This window comes from Nymphalis io, chromosome 1 (assembly GCF_905147045.1).
Source record: "Nymphalis io chromosome 1, ilAglIoxx1.1, whole genome shotgun sequence".
Lineage (NCBI taxonomy): Eukaryota > Metazoa > Arthropoda > Insecta > Lepidoptera > Nymphalidae > Nymphalis > Nymphalis io.
Genome location: NC_065888.1, coordinates 4,967,310 through 4,985,916, shown reverse-complemented (window position 1 = coordinate 4,985,916; position 18,607 = coordinate 4,967,310). Strand labels below are relative to the sequence as shown.

Below are 18,607 nucleotides of genomic sequence, written 5' to 3'. Positions count from 1 at the left end.
TAATTCCCAATAGTATTAACTATTAGTATTTAATTTTTCTTTATCTAAAATAATCTCAAAACGTAAAATGTAAGACCATTGGGTAAACACACACTTAGTTTTTATGTCGTTTAAAATCAAATTATATGATGTAAAACGAATTTTATATCAACGATATTGCATGTGAAGCCGAGATGGCCTAGTGGTAAGAACGCGTGAATCTTAACCGATGATCGTGGGTTCAAACCCGGGCAAGCACCACTGAATTTTCATGTGCTTAATTTGTGTTTATAATTCATCTCGTACTTAACGGTGAAAGAAAACATCGTGAGGAAACCTGCATGTGTCTAATTTCATTGAAATTCTGCCACATGTGTATTCTACCAACACGCATTGGAGCAGCGTGGTGGAATAAGCTCCAAACCTTCTCCTCAAAAGGGAGAGGAGGCCTTAGCCCAGCAGTGGGACATTAACAGGCTGTTACTGTTTATGTTTGTGTATGTTGGAAAATGGTAACCACTGAGTATCTTGCCGATTCTTCTTATTAGAATCTACATTCCGAACCGGTGATAGCTTTATGCCCTTATTAATGCAAAAGTGAGTTTGTTGTTTGCGTAAAATGACGATTTAAGTAGTACTTGTTGTTATCATTTTTAAATTTTATAGTAATTTTTAGTACGTACGGTTTCGGTAGTAATTGGTTTATTATTACTCGACTGTGTAATGTATGATTTATGTAAAAAATAAATAACATATTAAAAAATGTTTTCTTTCAATTTTGATATTTGCAACTACCATGGATCTCTGGCTTGTTTTAAAAATTATTTTTTTCGATATTAATAAAGAACAATTGATTTATGAATAATATCATTACAATATTTTTTTAATTAATCTCACTTCAGTCATTCTTTGTCTAGCATTAACTTAAAAGATACGTTATCATACTTAAGAAAGTAGCTATTTTATTATATTTTCATTGATTGCAGTACAATTTAATAAAAATAAATGTTCTTCAAGCAAGAGAACGGAACAACTTCTAGGAAAACGATCGTTCTCAATACATTCGTTGAGCAACACGAACCGTATTGATTTACACGGTCGACACGAAGACAAAAAAAAAACGAACTCCTCTCGCATAAAACTTACCCTGTATCAGTCCCAGGGGAGTTTTAATTTACGAAGTTATGATCGTCAATTGCCAATAAGTAAACACTGGCAAAGTCGGAGTATTTAACTTAATTTTTGAGCTTCCAGCCAGGGTTAATTGGGATAGCGGAATGTCGTTATAAAAGAAGCACTTAAAACGAACAACGGCACTCGACTGGCTCAAAATAAACTTATCTACGACGGGCAAGGGTTAAAATTATATGAAAGGAACGTTCGGTAAATCAGGTGGGCGCCATGAGGGTTGATAGATGATTCAATCAGGCGCTACTGTTCCGATAATAATGTTACATAATGAATTTTTGAATGCAGGATGCTGGCGTTTCGCGAGACGCTGACGTGAAGGAACGCGACTTGGACTGGTAATAATAACATTAATGTTTATTTATTTATGTATAATAATAAAATCCTTCACGCCATATTTACTAATAGATTAATTTTAAGATCATGTCATTAATAAATAAGGCATAATTATACCATACAAGACTACGTACATAATAAAAGAGCTAGTAGTTAGTATGCATTGATATTCACATAGGGTAAATAATTTGGACTGTTTATGATTATTACATGTACATATGATAAAAAAGAGTACCTGCTGAATTTCTTGATGTTAAGAACCACATTCCAAAGCCCCTGGTAACATTACTTTAGATTAAATCTTATAAAATGACGATTAAACAGTATTTGTAAGAGCTTACGTGATTAAAATATCGTATAATTGATACATTATTTATTATATGTATACATTTATTGATTTATTTTTGTTCTTGTTTTAAATTATTGGTCGAAATAAAACATATATCATAATTTAACTATTTAAAATGTACTTTACATTTTAAATAGTTAAAATTGATTATATTACACATTTTCATATAAAAAAGGAATTTCATAATCATTAATAAGTATTATTAAAACTTAAAAAAGACGTTCAGAAACGGAATGAAAATTCACTATTGTTTGCACAACAATGATTTCTTTTATTCGTTAAATATAATGCAAAATTCATTAAAAGTATACTTAGCAGACGTCAAAGAATTAACATAATAAATCTGCGGTCCCATCAATCAAGCGGGTCAGATGACTTCTTTTAAAGGGCTTCATAAGCCCTCACTTTCATCTGTACTTTTCGAAAGACGCAATTATTACATTGTCCTCGATATGAGTTAGGTAAGATTAACTAATGATATACTTCAGGTTTGCTTTGGTTAGACGAAGGTATATTGTTTGCTTGACATTTAAAAAAAGAACATAAATATAATAAAAAAATCGATTTCAAATTTGCCTGCATATGCATAAATAATCATATCTTTTCATTATCTTTTCGAGTTAGTGTTCATAACTAAACAGACGTGCTTTGGCAAAATAGGACAGCTTTCTTACAAGCACTTTTGAATAGCCATTATAAAACATAGAAACATAACATTTTACATACAATTTAAAGTCACCAACGGTTCCGAATGAGATTCTACCGCGCGGGACTGGCAAGAATTTCCATAGTTATTATTTTTCATCAACATTTAATAAATATGTACGAAAATCAGCGAATATTGGGAATTTCATGCTTTATGGAAGGACCTAACCACAACACATATTTCACTGCTAGCAATGCTTAGTATTTTTGTGTTCCAGTTCAAAGGGAGAGTGAGCCAGTGTAATTATAGGCAAAAGGGACATAGAACCTTACTCTCATAATCCGATGGGACGGCAATCCGATACGATGGATAGAGATCAGCAGTATGACCAAAGAATTTTCGTATTTTGTGACGGAAACATCTGAACGCCTGAACTCTTAGATTGCCTAAACTCTTAAGATTGGTTGCCGTGGCCGAAATCGGTCCAGAGGACATTACTGTTATTATTAACCTGGTTCTGCTGATAACCTGTTCGTCTCCGACGCAGTGATTTTATTTTTAAGCTCTTCAACGCTAGGTTTGTAAGGCTTGGAACTTAGCATTAATGCAAGAAAAGCGATCACTAAAAAGTCACTTAAGTACAATGTTGGAAGACTTTTTCACGCTGCACCGTACATAACAATCTCCGTGTAGACATTTTCTTCTTCATTTGAGAATGTTTGTTTTATTATTGTGCTTTCTTTTCTTGTTAAAATAGCGATGTGTTCTTAAGTTTATCGAAATTATCGTAATATGATTGATTTTTGGAGTGGTCGATGGATGACATATAACTCATGATAGACTGATAGATGCTTTGATGGAAAACTATGGTCGAAGGATATGTTGATACCAGTTCTCAAAATATAAGGTATAATTACCTTTTGATCGTCGTGTTAAAAAGTGTGTTCTGCGAACTAAATACTTTTAAAATAAGAACCATTTGTTATTACTTAACCTTTGCTTCTCATCTTTATACTGTGATTGTCGCTTCTTCTTTCAAAAAGGCCTATATAGGGTATTAACATAATGTTGTTGTAAATATTTTATAACCGTAAGTTTACTTATTTTGTTAATAATAACGAAGGAAGTCTTATGCCAAGATTAAAAAGAGATCGTATAGCTCTTTTTTGTGTAATATAAACAATTTTAATATCTATATCGTTACCCTAAAATTAAAACATGATACTATGTGGACTATGTCGGAGGACAACAGTGTACGCTCACACAATAACGGTATATTATATAATTCACTGGTTCATAGGTCTAGTGGCTAGATGTAAGGCCGCAGACCCTGAGGTCCAGACTTTAATTCCCACGTCGGGCCAGTAAAAAGTTATTGGGTTTTTCTGTCAGAAAATTTTCAGTAGCAGCCTGGAGTCTGAAAGTTGGAAGTGTATACACTCCCGTGCTTCGGAAAGCACGTAAAGCTGTTGGCCTGAACTCTTTCCAGTCGTGACGGATTGCCGTCCTATCGGACATTATGTGGGCTAGGGAAAACAGAATGCACCTGTTGTTATATACACACTTGTGCACTATAATATCTCCTGCGCAGTTGCCTAATCTCTCTTGAGATTAGCTGCCGTGGCCGAAATCGGTCTGGAGGACATTATTATTATTATATTAAGGAATACCCTAAAAGAACACAGATAATGGTATTATTGTTTTGAAAAAAGAATTGTTGTTATTATTGTTTGATAATGATACTGATTCTTCTGTAAACAAAAATATTCACACGGTATGTCAAGATATATGATCTTAAATTATCAAAGACCAAATATATCACGAAACTACGGCAGCAGAATTTTTAAAAAACTAAAATTATTTAATCAAATTTTGAATAACAGATAATTAATTTTATTTGGCGTTGCTATACCAAAAATAATTACATCGTTTTTTTTTATTGACCTTATTGTTATTGGTATAAACGGCGGAAGTGATACCTGAAACCATTCTTTGATAGTCAACTGTTAGGGTAATCAAAAATACATGAAAGCAGTACTACAACTAATAAAATAAAACTTAGGTAAAATACACACATAAATGGTATATAAATATGCATATATAATGGAATACTCATAAAATAATAATACTATAGTTTTATAATAAAACGCCTGATAAAACAGATTATCAATTTCTGTTACGTCAATATTTTCTGTGAAATTACTTACAGTTACTTTGATATGGATATTTGAGTATATAAATGCCAATTTTTTTTATAATAATGCAAAATTCTTATATAATAATACAAGCAGACTGTATCTAAGAGTGCCATTATATATATCAAAAGTATTAATTAGTAATATATTAAAAAGTCTTTATAAAACTGAGGCTTTGATATCACAAAGTACTAAGACAATTCCAAATATCAGTTCAGAAATGTTGCAAAATTATGAACGCCACAAAGACGAAGAGACCGAAGTATCATTTAAGCTTCGGAGTTTTCCGTTTGGCGCGGGTTCATTTATGTAGTTTTAATTCCACCATTCCTTAGCGAGCTGGGATCTTATTTCATTAGCTGGCCGCGACTGTGCTAGTCATTTAGCTAGAAAGCTAACAGTAAGGATGTAACCTCATTGGTTAAAAACGCGACAGGAACTATACTTAGATTTGTATCTTTTACAAATATATTGTAATGAATAAATAAATGATTTCGTCATGCTGATGAACAAATGCCGATGCAAAAAATACCCAATAATTTGTGATTTTGGTTCTATTTAGTGGTAAGAATATACGTGCTTTTTGAATAAGAATAACTAACTATTTATTTAGTTAATATGGTGTAATACACGGATATGAATAGTAAATAAAAAACAAACAATACATCTGCGTAAATCCGATTATTAAAGAAATTAAAATTATGCGACTGGATTTAATAGGTCTGTGCTTCGTGTATTTAAATACCAAGGCTTTTTTACGATATTGGTTTAATCAGTATAAATTTAAATTTTTATATGAAAATTAATGTGATGTTCTCAGTTTGACAAGGCAATAATATAGATTTTATTTTAAATACTAGCTATAAAATTATTAATGTTATAGTCTATACCGGATCTTAAAACAATACTGTTTTTTATTTTGAATTAAAATGAATCTTGTTAATAAAATATTTACAAAGTAAACATAAATAAAATTTTATTACGTCAATAATTTAAGGTGATCGAAATAAACTTGATATGTATGTAAATTATATTTTCTCTATTTACGTCAGCCGGCTCGTTGGTCTAGGGGTATGATTCTCGCTTTGGGTGCGAGAGGTCCCGGGTTCAAATCCCGGACGAGCCCGACTTTTTTATTTTTAAATTATATTAATATTTAGTTCACAACGCCAACTTTAAAATTAATTATTATTATTCTGAACATTTACATTGCAAGTAATTCTGTAACTACTGCGCGCAACACGTTTTGCATCGAGCGCGTGAGTTAGAAAAATATGAGAATGTGTTCGTGCAACCTGTGTATTGATACGTTTCACTGTACGTGTGTCTATGAATGTTTACTCGCATAGCGTGTAAGCAAATAATTAAATAAAATTAATTTCACGATCAGAAACCTTATTATTATTTATAATTAAAAACTACATTAATTTTATTAGGAGAGTTTAACTTATAAATCGCAACTTTAACTTGAAAATTGTATTTATGTATGATATTTTTTTAATAAAATGTTTAAGCGGACGGTACACAATAATACTAGCGATAAGTATTATTGTTTAGCGGTAGAAATTTTATGACTTGTTACAAAAATACATTTTTTATACTAAAAACCGAACCTTTAACTTTTAAAGATTACTTACTAAGACAATACCCTTATATTACTGTAACTAAAAATACGATGACGTTGTACGACGGGTGTCTCTTCCGCTCAAGTCGTTCTCCAAAAGTTTTTTTTTAAATTATTGTTGCTATGATGTTTTATTTTAATATCATAATAATTCTTAATTTTAAAATGATATTAATGTTGTATTGTTATCTATATACACGTATACACGTGCTCAATTAAGTCTTGACACAAGTCTAAGCTGTTTGTTTATTTCTAAGCATGACCCGTATTGAGTTGTAAATAGTATTAAATACAATCTACAAATTATATTAGATGATAGAATATGATGTCCAATGTAAATTGGAGATATTATTATGATAAGTGAGAGATCATTCTCGTAATCCGGCGGCAAAAACGAAACGTCCGGAAAGAGTCAAAAAGAGAAACACCCAATAACATTTTATTGTTCCAAACATTTATAAATAGCTACTCTTTTTTGTTTACGTATTTTTGTTTTTTTTAAACGGTTACTTACAAAGAATATCCTATTTTTTTTTCTATGCATTCAGCCTATTAGTGAGGTATACAATTTTTATATTTAATTTAAAAGGTAAAAAACATTTACTACAGAATTCGACGGAGCGCTGTAAGCTTTGTCAACAAAAAGGTTAAAACAAAAACTTTATAACTATAATGTTCAAAGGAGGCGTAAAGTTTTTTAATCATATTTCTAATAATAATGACGCCAGTATATTAGACAAAATTTAATGTTGTATCAGTAATTATACTATACTTATTTTATTTAACTAGATGTCATCTAGTGTTCGAAATTCAACTGTACCTAATCATTATTGAAAGCTTGGAGAAAGCATATTTGAATTTGTATATATTTCGTAACTGCACTTATTTTCAAATATATTTTTTATTGATATCATTAATGCTCTTCTCTAGCTACCAAACTAAAAAAAAAAAGAAACCCGTTTGACAAACATAGGAAAAAATGGTACTGAACTGTTTTGTCTTTGTGTATTTATATAAAGCGACCATCTGGTCGCTTAGAATATTTTTTGTTGAAATTATTTCAAATCATTTTTTTTTAAATTATATTTACAAACTTGACAAGATCGATTATGCGGCTCTAATATAGAAAACTCAATATGAGACAAATGTAAAACAAAATTGTACACACATACACAACACATCTATGAATTTGAACTTCGTGCCACCGAGTACTTCTTGACGAAAAAAAGCCTTTTATAGATTTGAACCCTTGATCTCAACTGTATAACTTAGCCACTAAGCTAATGGTGTCTTTATCTTTAAATATTTCATGTAAAAACCTGATCCTCATACAATTATATATTTATATAAAACCAATGGTTTAAAAAAAACGATTGCAATATATCCAATTAGATTTCTTCAAAGGCATGCAGGTTTCCTCACGTTGCCATTCACCGCAGAGTACGTGATAATTTGTAAACCAATCATTTAAGGTCATAGAAACTTTAGCTAACTTGCTTCGATTTCAATAAAAGACGCCGGTGTTCCAATTAATATTCGCGAATCGAATATCGACGGTCAAAAATGGTCCCGATTTTCTTTCAGTTTTTAAATACAATTGCTTTGTGGTAGGGCTTTGTGCAAGCTCGTCTGGGTAGGTACCACCCACTCATCAGATATTCTACCGCAAAACAGCAGTACTTATTATTGTTGTGTTCCGGTTTGAAGGGTGAGTGAGCCAGTGTAATTACAGGCACAAGGGACATAAAATCTTAGTTCCCAAGGTTGGTGGCGCATTGGCTATGTAAGCGATGGTTGACATTTCTTACAATGCCAATGTCTAAGGGCGTTTGGTGACCACTTACCATCAGATGGCCCATATGCTCGTCCGTCTTCCTATTTTATAAAAAAAAAGCCTTTCTGAGAAGATACAATTATTGATCACATATTCTATGGTCAGAAAGCAATGATTAGTATTGTTGTGTTCCGATTTAAAAAGTGAGTGAGCCACATTGGCTCCAATGACATAGCATCGTAGTTCTCTAAGTTGGCGAATTGCCGATGCAATTAATGTTTAATATTTATATGCATGGGCGGCGGTGATCACATACCTTCAGGTGGGTCATTTGCTCGTCTACCTTGCTACCTTACCACTAAGCACGGCACGATTAATCAATACGATTTAAAGTCGGCGGTACTCGCTTGGATTTGAAGCTTTGATACCCGATATCTCATCTATTTTTTATGATTAATTGCAAAGTTACGAAATAAGGAATTAATGCATCAATTTGTGAATGTTATTTATATTCGTGTTACAACATATACTTAATGATCACTCATTAAACGGCGTTAGCGCTAATATGACGGAAGGAAACCACAATATAAACATTACTGGGCATCAATTATTACTTTGCATCAATTAAAAAACAATTAGTAATAATCAAAGACAACTGTAACTGGCAAAGAAATGTGACGTCACATAGAGGATAGATTAGTGTCTTGCAACAACTGGCGCCTACAAACGACAGTGCAACTAAAAATAATTTATATAATAAATTACCCACGCACATAGTAATACTAACTATACATAAATGTAAATTCTAACCGCCAAAACTATTTTTTTGTTCTGCGAAATAAAATTCCTAAGTTCCTTTACCCTTATTCGATAGACTTTGATTTCATAATATAACTAATAAAAAATCAAAATATTTACGAATATGTCTTGCGAATATTCAATTGTTTATTTATATCCGGTTTCAAGATTCAAGAAGCGATTGAATTTGCTTACGGATGGAAGAATTATCTTATTATTACGAGGCGTAATAGAAAAGTGCTCTTAAAACATCGTTTCGCTTGTTTCGAGGTCGCATGTATAGGTACGCATAAGAATATGTAAAATTAATTAATTAATCAAAGTTTGGTCTATTTTCGTGATTTATAGGTATTTTAAGGGCTATATTCATACTGAGATGAGAAAATATATTGTAAATATTTCAACACTGTTTTAATTTTATTTTTCTTCTATAAAGATAACTTATTTTAATTCCAAGACAAACATCTTCCTAAAACGGATTCAGAAGTGTTAAAAGTTAGAGCATTAACGGCTTTGTATATGACACGTTGTTTAGCGGGTAATTAATTAAACAACTGCGTGTCTTCTTCTTTCGAATGTCAAATCAATAATGACAGAAAGGGAGAAATCATTCTTAAATTAATCAGCAGCTAAGCATCGTAAGGCCGTAAGATTTAAAAGTATTCTTGGTATGACTGAAGTTGATGAAATAAAGACAGATCATCAAGTTAGTATAAATATTTAATCTTAATAATAATTACAATATTATAGTAATTGTATTTTCAGTTTCGAAATAAAGAGGGGGAATAGAAAGCCAAGAGCTACGCCGAGTTTCTCGGAGATACGCCCGCGAAATTTACGATTGTAAATAGGGCATTTCATTTGTTTACTTATGGCCGAGTAATTCGTTGAATCCGTATAATTACTGGCATTAAGATGATTCTGTTCCCCCGAACAAAAGGCATGCCAACTTAGGTATTTTAAGTAGGTAATGTTAAAACATTCAAATGTCCGAATGTAAAGTCGAGTTTGAAAGTGGCTGTAAATTGTGTTTAGGTCTGTCATTAAGAGGTTCCTTTCGAAATTTTAAGAGAACTCTGGTCTATATTTTATACACAACTTTGCGAATAATTTAATTTTGTTTATGGTATATTGTAATGTGTTTTTATGCGAACGAAATATGTTAGGAATAGCATAGTATATCAATGGTAGTGCCAAAGTACTCTGCTAATCTAATCATCAGTTATTCTTCCGCTAAACATCTATTTAAACCTATGAACAAATTCTATCCAAGCTTACATTAAGGTAAATGTAAACATAATCACTGGGTTAGAACGTGATAATCGCGGGTTCAAACCTAAAAATCAACACTGAATTTTCATGTTCTTAATTTTTATTTATAATCCAGCAGTTTCTCGCTTTCTTTAAGCTGGCAGTCCACCTAGTCCGGTGGCGCCTAGTTCTCTTTTTCCGAGGATTTTTTTTTCCATTCGGTTATCAATCCTTCGAGCATCGTAACCTATGAACAATATAACATATCATAATTCTAGAAGTTCGTTTTTCGAATTAAATTATTATTTTTCATCATTAATTTCACGAGAATACATTCTCTTAATTGAGCGTAGTCGATTCGATTAAGCGCCAAATCAACTATAACTCGAAGGCTCTTTGTGTCAATAGTGGGAAATTGTTAAGCTGCTGCTTTTAGTAAATTCTATGCAAACGTATCTAATTGTAATTTGAACTCTAAACGTTTATAAAAATTTCTGACAATAAAAATGAATACTCTCGACCTAATAAGCGAATAGCATTACAGTTTTATCGTAAATTATAGCCATAAATACATATTTGTTAATTCAAAAAAAAAAAATCGAGCTAAGTTTCAAATTAATTCCAACCAAATCATTATATTTAAGACCTTCTCCAAGTTACCGACATTAGTTGAACGAAATTGTTTACGATTGATAGGAAGTGAAGCGATCCTTCAGAGGAAAAAATGTACTGGCTAATGATTTGCTAACGACGATGGTTATACTCGTATTTTAATGCATCGAGGGCACAGATTATTTCCTTTGAGGGTTTTCATCGAGATGTTACAGGATTCGTTCGGGTCGTCGCGTTCCATTTATAAAATACAGACGTTTTTTTAAATACATTTTAAGGACCTAAAATATTTTAAGTACTTGTTGTTATTGAAAAAAAAAAATACTTGTGTATAACTTTATATGTATTTTTTTGTGTTTTAAAGTTATATCGCTATGTATTATGATTCGCTGTGTACTATGCAATGTCTTGAAAATTGTAAATGAATTAAATGTATTTTGTCGTTTTGTAACAATTGAGCTCTAAAGTAATTATAATTATATTTAATAACATTTTTGATGAAAAAAAAAATACTGATTTCAGAAATTGCAATGTTATTTTAAGCTAATTACATAACTTATTAGAGCAGCGTGGTCGAATAAGCTATAGTCCTTCTTTATAACAGAAGAGGAGGCTCTTGTCCAACAGTGCGCAATTTACGGGTTGTCACTGTTAATTCTAGCTAGATTGAGATTACATAATCTTCCCTATTTCTTAATCCCAAACTGTTCTGAACCAAACTTTAAGTCAGTTTTACTAGCTTCCCGGCTTCGCACGTGGTGAACAATGGTTTACATGAAATTTATATGTTAATATTATAAATATGATTCTATTGGTTTGGCTCACGCTAGTAAAGCTCCCAGTCTTCATGATTTATTCCGACATCTTTAACAATCAATAATACACCTAAGCCTTCTTAATGATTCACTTTGTCTATTGGTGAAACCATATGAGAGTCCGTTCGATAGTTTTTGAGTTTATCGCGATCAGACAAACATACAGATTGAAGCTGTGGGGGTACTTTGTTTTATATTTTGCTGCAGGGAAATAAATTAAGCACCTATCTAAACACTTGTTAATGAATTATAAATCAGAAATGTTAAAGATAATTTAACTTTTATTAATATGTTACTTACATATCAAATTAATTTAATATGACAATGTTGATAAATGACATTATTAAGCCTTATTTCTAGTATATAGACAGGCGGCTCGTTGGTCTAGGGGTATGATTCTCGCTTTGGGTGCGAGAGGTCCCGGGTTCAAATCCCGGACGAGCCCTCTTTTGAAAGTTATACAGGCTAGGAATAACTTTGTCACTCTAGTCTCGCGTTATATGAAGATATATATATAATGTAATAAAGAATACGTTTATACAATTTTATTTTAAGAAAAAGTTTTTTTATCCGTCTATGTATTGTCAATACGTCAGTCAATTTTTCTGTGCGTGGCTAAAGCGTAAACTTGCTATTGTAAGAGCTTAGCTTAGTATGATTTATTATTTAGCACGTTTATATAACAGCAAATTAATGAAAATTAATTCCACATCTAAACCTCCAAGCGTAAAACATGACGGGAATAAAAATTTATCTATTTTAATGATTTTTATATAAAAAGTAACTGCATCTGTTTATCTGTCTGTTAAGTTTTTAAAACTAAAATACTGAAAATTTGCAAGCAGCCCTTTGAAGGTGCTATTTTATATTATATATAGTTTCTTTCAAAATAAACAACTGCTTTGAGATTGGTGTTTAAATAAGTAGTCATTCAACGCGAACGAATACGGGTTTAGGTGATTTGTCCACCGTTTTTAGAGCTCTTATGTACTCTTATATGTATATAAGTTGAGGCTTTAGAAATTAACGAAGTTCTTCTCCATCTGTATAACTTACAAAAGAGGGCTCGTCCGGGATTTGAACCCGGGACCTCTCGCACCCAAAGCGAGAATCATACCCCTAGACCAACGAGCCGCTTGACAATCTTCAAGAAATAAGGCTTTATAACGGTTTCCTAAAGTATACATTCTCATATATGTATAAAAATTTGACATGTATGTTTCTTATACATAAGGTTCAAATTAGCTTCAACATATCTGATTTGTAATTTTATTAACGTCTGTTTAGACATCTGCTTAATTACTTGTGAACTGTATTTTATATTCTAATATTAGGTATAAATCAGTTCAAGATTAAAAACAATAAAGTAGAAATAATAAGATCCTCCGGATCGATTTTGTCTACGGTGGCCAATCTCAAGAGAGACTATACAACTGCGCTGGACTGTGTGCGCAAACACATTTATGCACTATAATATGTACCTAACTCTCATAACCCGATGAGACGGCAATCCGACACGACCAGAAAGAGTTCAGGCGCTGGACCAACGGCTTTACATGCTTTCCGAGGCACGGGAGTGTACACACTTATAATTTCCAGACTCCGGGCTGCTACTGAGAATTTTGGACAGAAAAACTCAATAGCTTTTTACTGACCGACCGATTACTATCGAGAAGGTTGGCAACTTATTCTATCAAACTAGTCTAATGGCTACCAACCCGATGCGTACACAAATATATAAAAATTTTGTCATACATATGCATGTTAGCTCATAATGTTTTCTTTTCGCCGATTACGATATAAACAATAAAAGCAAATTTTCAAGCGAATTCATTGTTGCTTACCTGAACTTGTACCCGCGATCTTCAGTTACGTTCCACGTGTTCTGCCCACTGATCCATAACGGAATAGTTACATCACAAAATTTAATTATTATTTTTTATTCATGCCAAGGCAATATATTCAACTGGAGAGCGTTTTGACCTGCGCCAGGAGTTCTAGTTGTTTCACGGTAGCTTGCGAAAGCGATCCCGTGGCGCTCCTCGTTAAGACGGAAAAGGTACCGCTGGTTTTCAGTGGGTATTCCAATGTCTGGGGCGCCCACTGTTCCCGTGGGGGAAACGCGTAACGCGTTTTTCGAGCGTTAAAAAAAGGAGTTCCCGTTGTTCGACATTATTATAAAATCAGTTTTTTTTGTATATTTGCCGGGAAGGCAAATGACTCCATTCCACCTTATGGTAAGTGGCAGTAGAGTCCAAACGCGACGACGGCCAGTACAGACGGGAAAAATGATTTACACTACGTTTGTATATATGTAATTGTATGAGATCTTAGACTTTAGTATAATATGTTGTAATTAATATGGCTACCATTTTCGATCGTAACTTTTTATTATGTATGATTATTTATATATGTATACCGATGTGTAATAAAATGGAAACGTCGTAAAATTAAAATCATTCCTGATAATGCGACTTTTGTAATCAAAATGACGACAAATATATTGTATAAAAACTGTTTTGTAATACTATATTATCAGTGTTTACTGAATAAAAAGTCGGGCTCGTCCGGGATTTGAACCCGGGACCTCTCGCACCCAAAGCGAGAATCATACCCCTAGACCAACGAGCCGGCTGACTGATTATGATAAAGTAGCTAAGCAGTTATTAGTCAAGTTAATATAAGTTAAGATTTAAAATAATGAAATCTGGCTTGTATTGTAAAAAGATACGAACTAATTTCGCGTAAATTATTAATTAATTATTAGTGGCTGTTTGAACAGTTGTTTTATAATGTACGTGTGTTTTGATAAATGACAATGTCAGTTGCTGAATTAAATGATTAGCCAGCGTCAGCAGTTTATTTTGTCGCTGAAATTGTAATGATTTTTATTATTTTTATCCCGTTATTTTTGACATAATAGTTTTTATTTTAAATATATAAATAAAAATTGAAATAACTTCTGTACAAAACATGGCCTCGTGGAATGGTGGTTAGAATGCTAGCAGCATTTCCCCTTTGAATCGCAATTCCGATCCTCTTGTGTTTAAGTATTTATGTGTTAAAGTTGCATTATGAATGGTGTATATATATATACTCACGACTAAAAATATGAAAAATAAAATATCATCGAAAACAAACCGATAAAATTACTATTATTTAAATATTTACAAAACCATTTTTTTAAATTTATGACTGACATATGGGCCATTGTACATCCATCGTACGTAGATCGGCCAATGTACATTGGCTCTGTTATATACATATATACTAATATTGTTTTTTGGATGTAGAAGTTATGATGAGTGGACCTACCAGACGTGCTTGCACAAAGTCCTACAATAAAGAAAAAGTAAGTAAGTAATAAGAGTGTACTTATTAAATATTTTATTTATTAATATTAATTCATGTTAAAATTATTTTAACATTAATTTTCAAATTATTAATGCCAATTAATGTAAAAGTATCTGCGTGAACGAGCGAACGCGGAGAGATGTATTGACTTTGCAGTTTGCGGAGTCGGAAGCTTTTTGCTTCGAGTCTATCTTTACTTTTTGTGCAGATCATATAATGCTATATTTTCTTGTGTTTTAGATTTTTTACTGTTTTTATTAATAACACTAAACAAATTTAAACCCTAAGTTTTAATTATATAAGGCATATTATCCTGTAGAATATTAAATAGATCAGTTAATTGTCTTCGCACGGGTAAAATAAGAATTCTATCTTGCTTCTGTTATTCAAGTAAACATACTAATAATATAAAAGGTAAGTTTTGTTTCTTTTTCTTTTCCGATTTGCGCATAAAATATTTATCAAATTGATATGTACCCATCACCGACAGTATTGAGGTTCTAGGAGTTACTTTAACATCCAAACTCAACTTTGGGCAATGCATTGAATTCAAAGCTAAAACTGCTGGCAAAAAACTTGTTATCCTCAATAAGGTTACACAGTACTTCACACCGGAACAGCTTCTGACCTTATATCAAGCCCAAGTTAGATCGTCCATGGAGTACTGCAGCTATTTATAGTACCAGCTTGAAGCTTTGAATTCAGTGGATCATCGTGCTAGAAGGCTCATTGGCGACCAGATACTGGTTGCAAAACTCCAGACCTTGGAACACCGTTGTAAGGTTGCCTGTCTGTCGGTTTTCCACAGAATATATTGCGGAGAGCGTGCCCAGGAACTATTTCATTTGGTCCCTCTGTCACCTTTTTACCACAGAACTGCGAGGCATCGTAAAGATCTGCACCCGTACGTAGTTGATGACACGTACGAAACGTTTTGCTTCCTCGTTTCTGAAACGCACCGCTAAGATCTAGATCCCAACCCTCGTTTTCTCCACAAGCTACAATATGAGTACCTTTAAGTCTAGAGTGAAAAGGCATCTTGTAAGCAAGCGCGCTCCATCTTAGACTCTATCATCACTTTCCATCAGGTGTTGCATATATTTTTAAACATACTGACGAAATCGGAGAGTAAATCGTTAGTCCAGACAACGTGAACGCTTCAAAACTATAAAATGTATAATTTGAGAAATTTGTTGGTCTCCAAAATATCTACAGCATAAACCTTTTTTATAGCTATGATAAAAGAGCTTGGAGTTTCGTTTTCGTTATTCGTTGATAATAGTTTTCATACAGGATGCATAAAAAAATTATTCGATTATTATTATATGTGTTGTATTATTATATGTAAGAGAAATGAAAATTCAGAATATTTAAATACATAAGGGAAACTTTCATAGCAACATCTCAAACAGTGTCGAAGTCTATCAATTATTTTTTTATAGAGTCGGAAGGCGGATGAGCATATGGGCCACCAACGCCCATAAATTGATTGATAAATTGATATTGTAAGAAATGTTAACCATCGCTAACATCACCAATGTGCCACCAACCTTGGGAACTAAGATGTTATGTCTTTTGTGCCTGTAATTACATTGACTTACTCACCCTTTCAACCGAAACAAAACAATACCAAGTACTGCTGTTTTGCGGTAGAGTATCTGATGAGTAGGTGGTACCTACCCAGACGAGCTTGCACAAAGCTCTACCACCAGTAAATTAATCTTAAAAATTAATCTTAAGCAGATATTGCTCTGTTTGCATTTGCATTGCATTGCTTGTTCCATTTTCGTACGGCTATAATAAAAGTTTGCATAAGACGTTCATATTGAAGGAAATACAAAACCTGATTTTTTTTTGGAACTCAGGAACTGAAATTAGTAACCTTCTTGGGTGTACGCAGAATAACTCAACAAAGCCATCACTTTCCTTAGCCATTGATCAGATATCAATGGCTAAGCATAGAGGACAAACATACAAACATAAATTTTTATTTGTATAGATAATATAGATTAAGTACGAAGAATATTAATAAAATTACGTGTTAATGTATGTAATAAATATATTTTATTGAATTATTTTATGTACATATTTATATATAATAAAAAGTAATACCTATTCTTTGACGATAAGATTTAAATTAAATAAGTAGTTTTTAAAATATTTTTTATTAGCAATATTAAAGGTAATTTTTGTGCAGTAAACAATCGGCTCGTTGGTCTAGGGGTATGATTCTCGCTTTGGGTGCGAGAGGTCCCGGGTTCAAATCCCGGACGAGCCCCTTTTTTATGATCTTCTCTAGATCTGTATCACTAAATTTTACTATGTAGTCGTTCATTACGTATCAATCCTTTATTTTTCAATTTCTTAGTATATAATAATATAACTTAATATTAATTACTTTTGCATTTAATATGCATAATACAAAGCAGTAACGTAACTGTTTGATAATGTTCCAAGTTTGGGCGAATGTCTCCTCTCCGTGAGCAGGTTTAGAGTTTTAGACCCTTACTCCACCATATTGCTCTAGGATTTGTTAACACACGTCGCAGAAATTCATTCATGTACGATGGTATCATTAACTGAACGCGAGGTGAATTCTCAACACAAATCAAGCACATGAAAGTTCAATGATACTTGCATGGAAATGAATCCGCAATTTTCGGTCGATATTCACGTGTTCTAACCAGTGGGCCATCATCAATGTTCATATTTAGATTTAAACGAGAAAATTCTTATTGCGAGTGTATCGGTTCATAGCGTCGTATATGGAAATTATTTGAGGTTCACATCTGCGCCCGCTTCGCTTTTGAAAATAATAAAGTCCCGTTTAAACGCAATTCGTATGAGATACAACGAATGAGGCGTAATAAAATGTATTAGGAAACGTATCGCGTGTAGAAATATACGCTCTGACGAATATGTTCGTCGTTTGAGATAATTCAAGTATGTTATTTGTAATTTATGTTAAGTTTTATTTATTGAGAAGTAGGATATATTTTTTTTGTAATATAATTGAATATTCAATGAGGGCTGTATAGTAGAAAATTTAATTATTTATGTTACATTTTTACTGTCTAATTTTTATATTTAAATTTTATGAAAAATTTGTATTTTTTAATGTTACTTCTTATGTAATTGTGGAATCTAAACTTGGTGAACCTAATAGTAATTTTATTTTATATTTTAGTATCGGTAAACAAATAATTATTTTTTTTTTAAATATTTATAATTTATAAATTACAAAAACAAATAATTTATCACTGACGATTAATATTATAGAGCTGTAAAGTTCTAGCCTTACTTAAAAACGCTGTTTAACGGATTTTTAGTTAAACAGTGATTTCTCTCGTTCTATCATTATTGATATTACATTTGAAAGAAAAAGACAGCGTTTTTAAACAAATCATCCGCTAACCAACGTTAAAAAAGTAAGACCGTTTGTGTTTTTTTGATTATCGTATTTTTTAATCTTTGTAAATTTTCTTTGATTTGCTCCCTTACAATAAAAAAAGTGATTGTTTTTTTTATATAAATGTAGGTACTTTGTAAGTAAAAACTTATATAATAATTATCTGCATATATATTCTTCGCCTCCTTATTGATGTAATGATTTTCAATATGGAGGCTACACCGTTACATCTCTGTCCAGATTGACCGTTTCTATCTTCAGCGAGCTTCTTCAGCGC

The 18,607-nt window shown here is 32.2% G+C and overlaps 5 non-coding genes across 5 annotated transcripts; 3 read left to right on the top strand and 2 right to left on the bottom strand.

Annotated features, from left to right (window-relative positions):
* Positions 1 to 5,747: 5,747 nt before the first annotated feature.
* Positions 5,748 to 5,819, top strand: Trnap-ugg (transfer RNA proline (anticodon UGG)). Its single transcript has one exon. It is a non-coding gene; the product is annotated as a tRNA-Pro (tRNA).
* A 6,121-nt stretch (positions 5,820 to 11,940) lies between these two features.
* On the top strand, positions 11,941 to 12,012 carry Trnap-ugg (transfer RNA proline (anticodon UGG)). The gene has a single exon. It is a non-coding gene; the product is annotated as a tRNA-Pro (tRNA).
* Positions 12,013 to 12,629: 617 nt separating this feature from the next.
* On the bottom strand, positions 12,630 to 12,701 carry Trnap-ugg (transfer RNA proline (anticodon UGG)). Its single transcript has one exon. It is a non-coding gene; the product is annotated as a tRNA-Pro (tRNA).
* Positions 12,702 to 14,126: 1,425 nt separating this feature from the next.
* Positions 14,127 to 14,198, bottom strand: Trnap-ugg (transfer RNA proline (anticodon UGG)). The gene has a single exon. It is a non-coding gene; the product is annotated as a tRNA-Pro (tRNA).
* Positions 14,199 to 17,127: 2,929 nt separating this feature from the next.
* Positions 17,128 to 17,199, top strand: Trnap-ugg (transfer RNA proline (anticodon UGG)). Its single transcript has one exon. It is a non-coding gene; the product is annotated as a tRNA-Pro (tRNA).
* Positions 17,200 to 18,607: the final 1,408 nt, after the last annotated feature.